This window comes from Bombina bombina, chromosome 2 (assembly GCF_027579735.1).
Source record: "Bombina bombina isolate aBomBom1 chromosome 2, aBomBom1.pri, whole genome shotgun sequence".
Taxonomy (NCBI): domain Eukaryota; kingdom Metazoa; phylum Chordata; class Amphibia; order Anura; family Bombinatoridae; genus Bombina; species Bombina bombina.
In genome coordinates this window covers 799,998,677-800,005,619 of record NC_069500.1, presented here as the reverse complement: position 1 = coordinate 800,005,619, position 6,943 = coordinate 799,998,677, and the positions used below count along the sequence as shown (strand labels likewise).

The window sequence follows — 6,943 nt, the reverse complement described above, 5'->3', positions numbered from 1 at the left end:
CTACAATAAACATCCTTATATTAAGGCAATCGGGGATGGCAAACAAATGATGCACAATTTATCTGATTCTACTGCATTTATATAACTGGCTGATTTATCTGATTATAGTTTTAGTTTTATTTATATGGCTTACGTGTATTTTGTCTCTTGGTGTTGCAAAGAGATTTAAACAGCCTGTGATAAGAGGCAGCCTGCAAAGGCTTAAAAATTAGCATATGAGCCTACCTATGTTTGGTTTAATCTAGGAAAGTTGGTTAACATTAAAAGTCCTATTTGAATAATGAAATTTTCATTTATACTAGTATGTCCCTTTAACAGTGGATTTGCTTGGTGCATGCGGCAGGAGAACTGCCATGGTTATCTGATTGTTCCCAAATAAGCGCAATTTTATTTGTACAATATGCAACTGAAGTTTCTTGGGCATCTGCTGTGATTGTACAGAGTGGATGTTTTTAATTGTTTGTAGTGTTTTGCGAGTATTGCATTTCAATAAATGTCAGAATATGTGTTGCATTTTTGGTTAATTGTGATTGTTTGAAATTTGTGTCGGCATCTAAAGTTTTGTTTTGTGAAAGACAAGAACAATTGGTTTTCCATGTTTGTTTGTTATGTTTTTCTCTTTTGTGCCTGCGTGTGGAAGCGTGCTGTATGGACAGCATATGGAATTGTGAAGTGTATTTGATTTTGCTTGCTATTGAGAATTGTCTCTGCATGAGTGGAGTGCATGATTTGTCGTTTAGTCTCTTGTTATGTGGTGTTTGCGTGTCACATGAGATGTTTCGCGCAAACAAGGGGGAAGTGTTGATGAGTATTGATGAATATCTTTATGTAATGGGGGTGATTGTTTTTAGGAGGTGAACCTAAAACGTTTTGAATCTCCTCTTACAATGTTATTGCCTAACCACCAGCTGTGCCCTAAATTTCCTTGTCTTACCCCTATGCAGGATGCACTACGTCCCTAGGATTGTCTAGAACTTTCCTTCATTGGGAATCTGGCCACGGACATCATCTACCTTGATGGCCACCCCGGTCGTAGCCTGTACACCCAGACCCCACTCTTTTTTTTCCCTCCCTGGTGGATTAGATCATTTTATTGTCTTTCTGTGTTTTATTTTGCTCTCATATTTCGGATGCCTAAAATGTTTTATTTTTCTATTTGGTTCTTAACACTATATTTGTATTTGCAGGATGAGAGTATGCACCTGTCTTCAGAGATTGAAAGACACTAACTGAATTATTTTTGAGTTTCCATATTTAGGTAAAATCTGTACAGGCAAAATTCCATAAGTGCACTCTTCAAAAGATTAAAGATTGAAAGCAAGTAAACCTTTAAAGAAAGAAAAGATGAAGATGAAAAACCTTTTGTCAAGCTTGTTTTAACCACCATACTGCAGTAAAAGTTGCAGAACTATCTTTGGATCCATTCTTTGCTTTGCATGCTGGTACCAGCCCCAGAACTGGACTCTGGGTAATCCATGACTGTTTCCTCTGATGTGTGTCTTCAGGACATAAAGACTATCCTTCTCTGGACTGTGCCTTACCGCTCGATATGGAGGACCTGTTATGCTGTTACAGGGTCAACCAATTAAATAAGGGGAGTATTGTTTTAACTCCATTCCTTATATTGCTTGTTTTGTATTCTCTGGTATTTGTTTTATTTTTATTGATCATATTTGGTATAAGAAATCATATGCTTCATTGATATTAGTGCACATTGTAGTTTATGTGCTTAACAAAGTAACCCTTTAGATAAATGTAACTGTGAACTTCGCAGTATTGTACCCTATTGAATGGCCCACTGAGTATAAAAATATGTTTAAGGAAAATGCTGCAATATATCATAATATTTTAGACCCTTCACCCTTTAGAACAAAAGGAGGACACGTCTAAGCTAGGAGTTTATATTAAATATATACGGAGAAATGTTTGTTTGGGGAATAGCATCATTATAGTTTATGAAAGCAAATGTATTTTTCCCTTTTATTAATTAGTATGGTATCTGCAAAGTGAATTTGGTCATTCCTGATGTTTGTCAAAGAGAGTAATTCTTACCATAAAGATGTGTTTACCTTTAAAAGAGTTTGTAGTTTTAAATGATGTTCTGTTTGTAGGCGTTCCTCATACAGGAGTGTGAGAGAATTTAGGTTGCATAAAATAATTAGGAAACTAGTAGTGTTTATATCAGATGAGATTGTTGAATATTAGGATCATGGTTGGAGAATTATAAACATTATAGATAGCAGCCATGCAGAATAAAGCAACACGAGGTTCTTTTATTTTTTTAGAAGTTCAAAGTGACACTGTAAAGAAATTCATTTATTTTTATTGACTGTTTTCTTTTTTTCCATTTTTGCTACAGGGCAGGCCTTAGCATAAGTTTTGGCATAACCCTTCAAGCCCTTGATGAAGTCTGGCAGGTTTTCACTTGCTTAGTATTCATGAAGTATCATTTAAAAGTGTATAGAGAAGTTGTAAATTATTCTCTGAGAAATATCAATGTATTTAGTTTGTATTATATATCAACAATGTTTTGTTTGATTTTAAATGACATAGGATGAAAGTGACGTTTTATTTGGAGATAACTGTGATTGTATTGCGGTGTGTACTCATCCTGTACTGTTTCTGTTTGCTTCCTAGACTCCCTGTGACTCGAGTGTTTGCTTGCCATGGGTATCCACTGGTTGCCTTGTCTAACCCATGAACAAACCATCAGATTTCCAGTGTCTCCCTGCGGAAGAACCGTGGATTAGCACCCCTACTGCAAATGAACTGTTGGAGAACTGTATTATAGCAAAGTGTCAAGGTGCAGCGCTCTCAAATGGACAAAGACTGTTCTTAAAGTGTTCAGAGGCCATCTAGAGACAGTTGTGCTGTTGCTATGTCATGCTTTACTGTGGAGAAGGAACTGTTGGACATATTGGGGGGTGCTAGCAATGCAGGTGGAGAAATAAACGATGCAGCATTGTTTGGGGGTAGATGGGGGGCTGGTTGGGTCTCTGTGCCGGTAGACCGGTAGTTTTTGGGAAGGCTGGAAGTTAGATGGAAGGTATTGGAGGGGCTGTACCTATATGCAGTTACAATTAGCCTATAAAAGTATATCACGACACAGGAATATTTTTCTCTTTAGTATTCTCACAGAGTTCTGTTACCATAATATAAGGCTTTCCTAATTTTCTATGCCTGTCTATTTTTATGTTATTCTGATAGAATAAAAGGATGGTATGTTAGGGGTAATATGAACCTGATGGCAGCCATCTTGTTCCTCGCAGCCATTTTGTAATGATTAAACTTTATTATACTGGGTTATTATCTAGTGGGAATTATGTGCATGTTATGATAGTTTCCTTAGCTGTTCGGCCTTGTCAATGTACTCTGGCTATACGCCCAGAAGAAGATAATGTCAATAAGATGGTTCAGAAACCTTGCTGTCTCCGCAGATGTTAGCGTATTATGACTATGACATGATTGTTATGAGCTGGTGAATTCCCAGAATCACACTGTGCTCTACTGTGTAAAACTGTGTAAGATGACGCGGTCCTAACGTGTCATCCCCTTAACCCTGTATGCTGTTATAAAAAATGCTTGCACTGTGCAATAAACAGGATTGGCTTTAGATCATATTTGCTGCGTGGTCTGAGTCATTCTAAGGGGCCCTTATCAGATAATCTACATATGCCTCAGGTGGTACACTGGGCCCGTGGCTTTGGCCTGACCTGACACTTACCCCCCAGGGGAAACACCTAACAGTAAGTCTTTAAAGTTGTAGAAATGTATTGTAATTACAATATACTAACAATTATTCTTTTACTAATGTTATGATATTCATTTAATCACTGAAGAAGTATTTTACTTTTATTTTTTTAAAGTACTTATGCATACAGCAACTATCTCATCCCAATTTGTTACTCTTATCAATATTGATGTCCTGCTAGACCTTTTATGAATTTTTAAAAACCTTTTTATCATATAATGCTTTTTAAATAAATGAAAGGCACTGCTGAGATTTGAACTCAAGATTACTAGACAGGCGCTTTATCATTCATTGTATTTTAGAGACCTTTATTCTTTTTTTTTTATATCAATTAAATACGACAATTTTAGAGAAGGCACTGCTAAGATTCAAACTCAGGATCTCCTGTTTACGAGACAGGCGCTTTAACCAACTAAGCCACAGCACCTGACAACAAACTAACTCTGGATGGTTTTTGTAGGAGTTGTTTTAGACATCTAAATAATAATGCATTTGAGCTTTTTTGTGTGTTCTGGGCTTTGGTACGTTTGTCGAGTGTTACAAATGAAAAATATATGAGATTTTTTTTTATTTTTTATGAAATTAGCATGTGTTATTTTCTTTAATAAACATTTGTAGGTTAGTGGATCTGCTTTAAACTATATTTTACAAATAAATGATAAATCAGATGGATTGAATTTTCTGTAAAATTTGCAGGTACTATTTTATTTGCTAAAAGAGATTTGATCATTAGTGGCTTTGTTTTGGACCATGCTTTTTGTGTTCAGCCTCATCTAAAAGTTTTTATTTGTAGACACTATTGATCAGTAGAAATTTATTTTTATATTATAATTTCTGAGAAAAAGCGAGCAGCTTTTTTTTCTTCTACTTTCAGAAGTAAAATTCTGGGAGGTTTAGTTTGAAATCTTATACATTTAAAGAAAAAAGCAATAGGGAAAATGCTGTCAACTGGATTCAAAAAGGCTTTTTAAGAAGATTTGTAGACCTCTACCATTGACTTAAACAGCTGTAAACAAACAAAAATGTAATCTTAGTTTCAAATCATTTCATCTATGTTTTGAAAGTTTATCTAATATATGAAGACAAAACGTCTGGGAATCTTTATTATTCTTTTATATTTGCCCAGAATATTGATAAAGGACATGATTTGGGATTACTATTGAATTAGGAAGAATAAGTTGAACTATCTACATGTAAAATTTGAAAGGTAAGTCTTTAAAGTTGTAGAAATGTATTGTAATTACAATATACTAACCATTATTCTTTTACTAATGTTATGATATTCATTTAATCACTGAAGAAGTATTTTACTTTTATTTTTTTAAAGTACTTATGCATACAGCAACTATCTCATCCCAATTTGTTACTCTTATCAATATCGATGCCCTGCTAGACCTTTTATCAATTTTTAAAAACCTTTTTATCATATAATGCTTTTTAAATAAATGAAAGGCACTGCTGAGATTCGAACTCAGGATCTCCTGTTTACTAGACAGGTGCTTTAACCAACTAAGCCACAGCACCTTGTAATCCCTGGTGGGTTTTTTGTCTCAGAGGCTGACATAGAGTGAAATATTAAGAAAAAAAAACATTCTATGTCATTTACATTTTAACATCCAATCAACAACTTATATTATCATGTAATTTAACACACATTTTAATTATCCTTCATTGTATTTTAGAGCCCTTTATTATTTTTTTTATATTATTTAAATATAACAATTTTAGAGTAGGCACTGCTGAGATTCGAACTCAGGATCTCCTGTTTACGAGACAGGCGCTCTAACCAACTAAACCACAGCGCCTAACAATTAATAAAATCTGGATGGTTTTTGTAGGAGTTGTTTTAGACATCTAAATAATAATGCATTTGAGGTTTTTTGTGTGTTCTGGGCTTTGGTACGTTTGTCGAGTGTTACAAATGAAAAATATATGAGATTTTTTTTATTTTTTATGAAATTAGCATGTGTTATTTTCTTTAACCCCTTAATGACAACTGACGTACCAGGTACGTCATGCATTAACAAGCAGTTAATGACAATGGACGTACCTGGTACGTCAGTTGTCTAACAGAGTGCTGGAAGCGATCACAAATGCTTCCAGCAGCTCTGAGGGTATTGCAGTGATGCCTCGATATGGAGGCATCCTGCAATACCACTTTACAAGCCCCCGATGCAGAGAGAGCCACTCTGTGGCCCTCTCTGCACCGGTAGCGATAGTGCCGGGTGTGAGGGTGCGTGTGCACGATGCGTGCGCGCGTGCACGATGCGCGTGTGTGCACGTGAGCATGCATGAGCATGCATGTGCACGCGTGCACGTGCGCTCGTGCACATGCACCCATTAGCCACACTGACACCAATGAATGAGGGCAGAAAGGGGGAAAAAAAAGGGATTTTTTTAAAAAAAAAATATAAAAGGATCTGGGGGGGGGGGGGGGGGGGGGGTCTGGGGGGGGGCTGCTACACTACAGAAATAGTTTTTTTAAGTAAAAATAAAATAAAAATACTTTTTGGGGGGTTTTTGGGGCCAAACTGGGTACTGGCAGACAGCTGCCAGTACCCAAGATGGTGGTAATTAGGTAGGGGAGAGGGTTAGAGAGCTGGAGGGGGGATCAGGGAGGTTGGGGCTAAGGCAGGGGTCCATCACAGCTAAAATACTTTATTATTTTTATTTAAAAAAAAAAAAAAACCTCTTTTATTTAGTACTGGCAGACTTTCTGCCAGTACTTAAGATGGCGGGAACATTTGTGGGGTGGGGGAGGGAAGAGAGCTGTTTGGGAGGGATCAGGGGGTGGGATGTGTCAGGTGGGAGGCTGATCTCTAAAATTAACCCTGCAAGCTCCCTACAAGCTACCTAATTTAACCCCTTCACTGCTGGGCATAATTAACGTGTGGAGCGCAGCAGCATTTAGCGGTCTTCTAATTACCAAAAAGCAACGCCAAAGCCATATAAGTCTGCTATTTCTGAACAAAGGGGATCCCAGAGAAGCTTTTACAACAATTTCTGCCATAATTGCACAAGCTGTTTGTAAATAATTTCAGTGAGAAACCTAAAAATGTGAAAAATGTTGTTTTTTTTTTTATTTGCTCGCATTTGGCGGTGAAATGGTGGCATAAAATATACCAAAATGGGCCTAGATCAATACTTGGGGTTGTCTACTACACTACACTAAAGCTAAAATTAACCCTACAA

General features: G+C 36.6%; 1 non-coding gene across 1 annotated transcript; it reads right to left on the bottom strand.

Annotated features, from left to right (window-relative positions):
* Positions 1-5,482: 5,482 nt before the first annotated feature.
* Positions 5,483-5,556, bottom strand: TRNAT-CGU (transfer RNA threonine (anticodon CGU)). Its single transcript has one exon. It is a non-coding gene; the product is annotated as a tRNA-Thr (tRNA).
* Between the last annotated feature and the right edge of the window lie 1,387 nt (positions 5,557-6,943).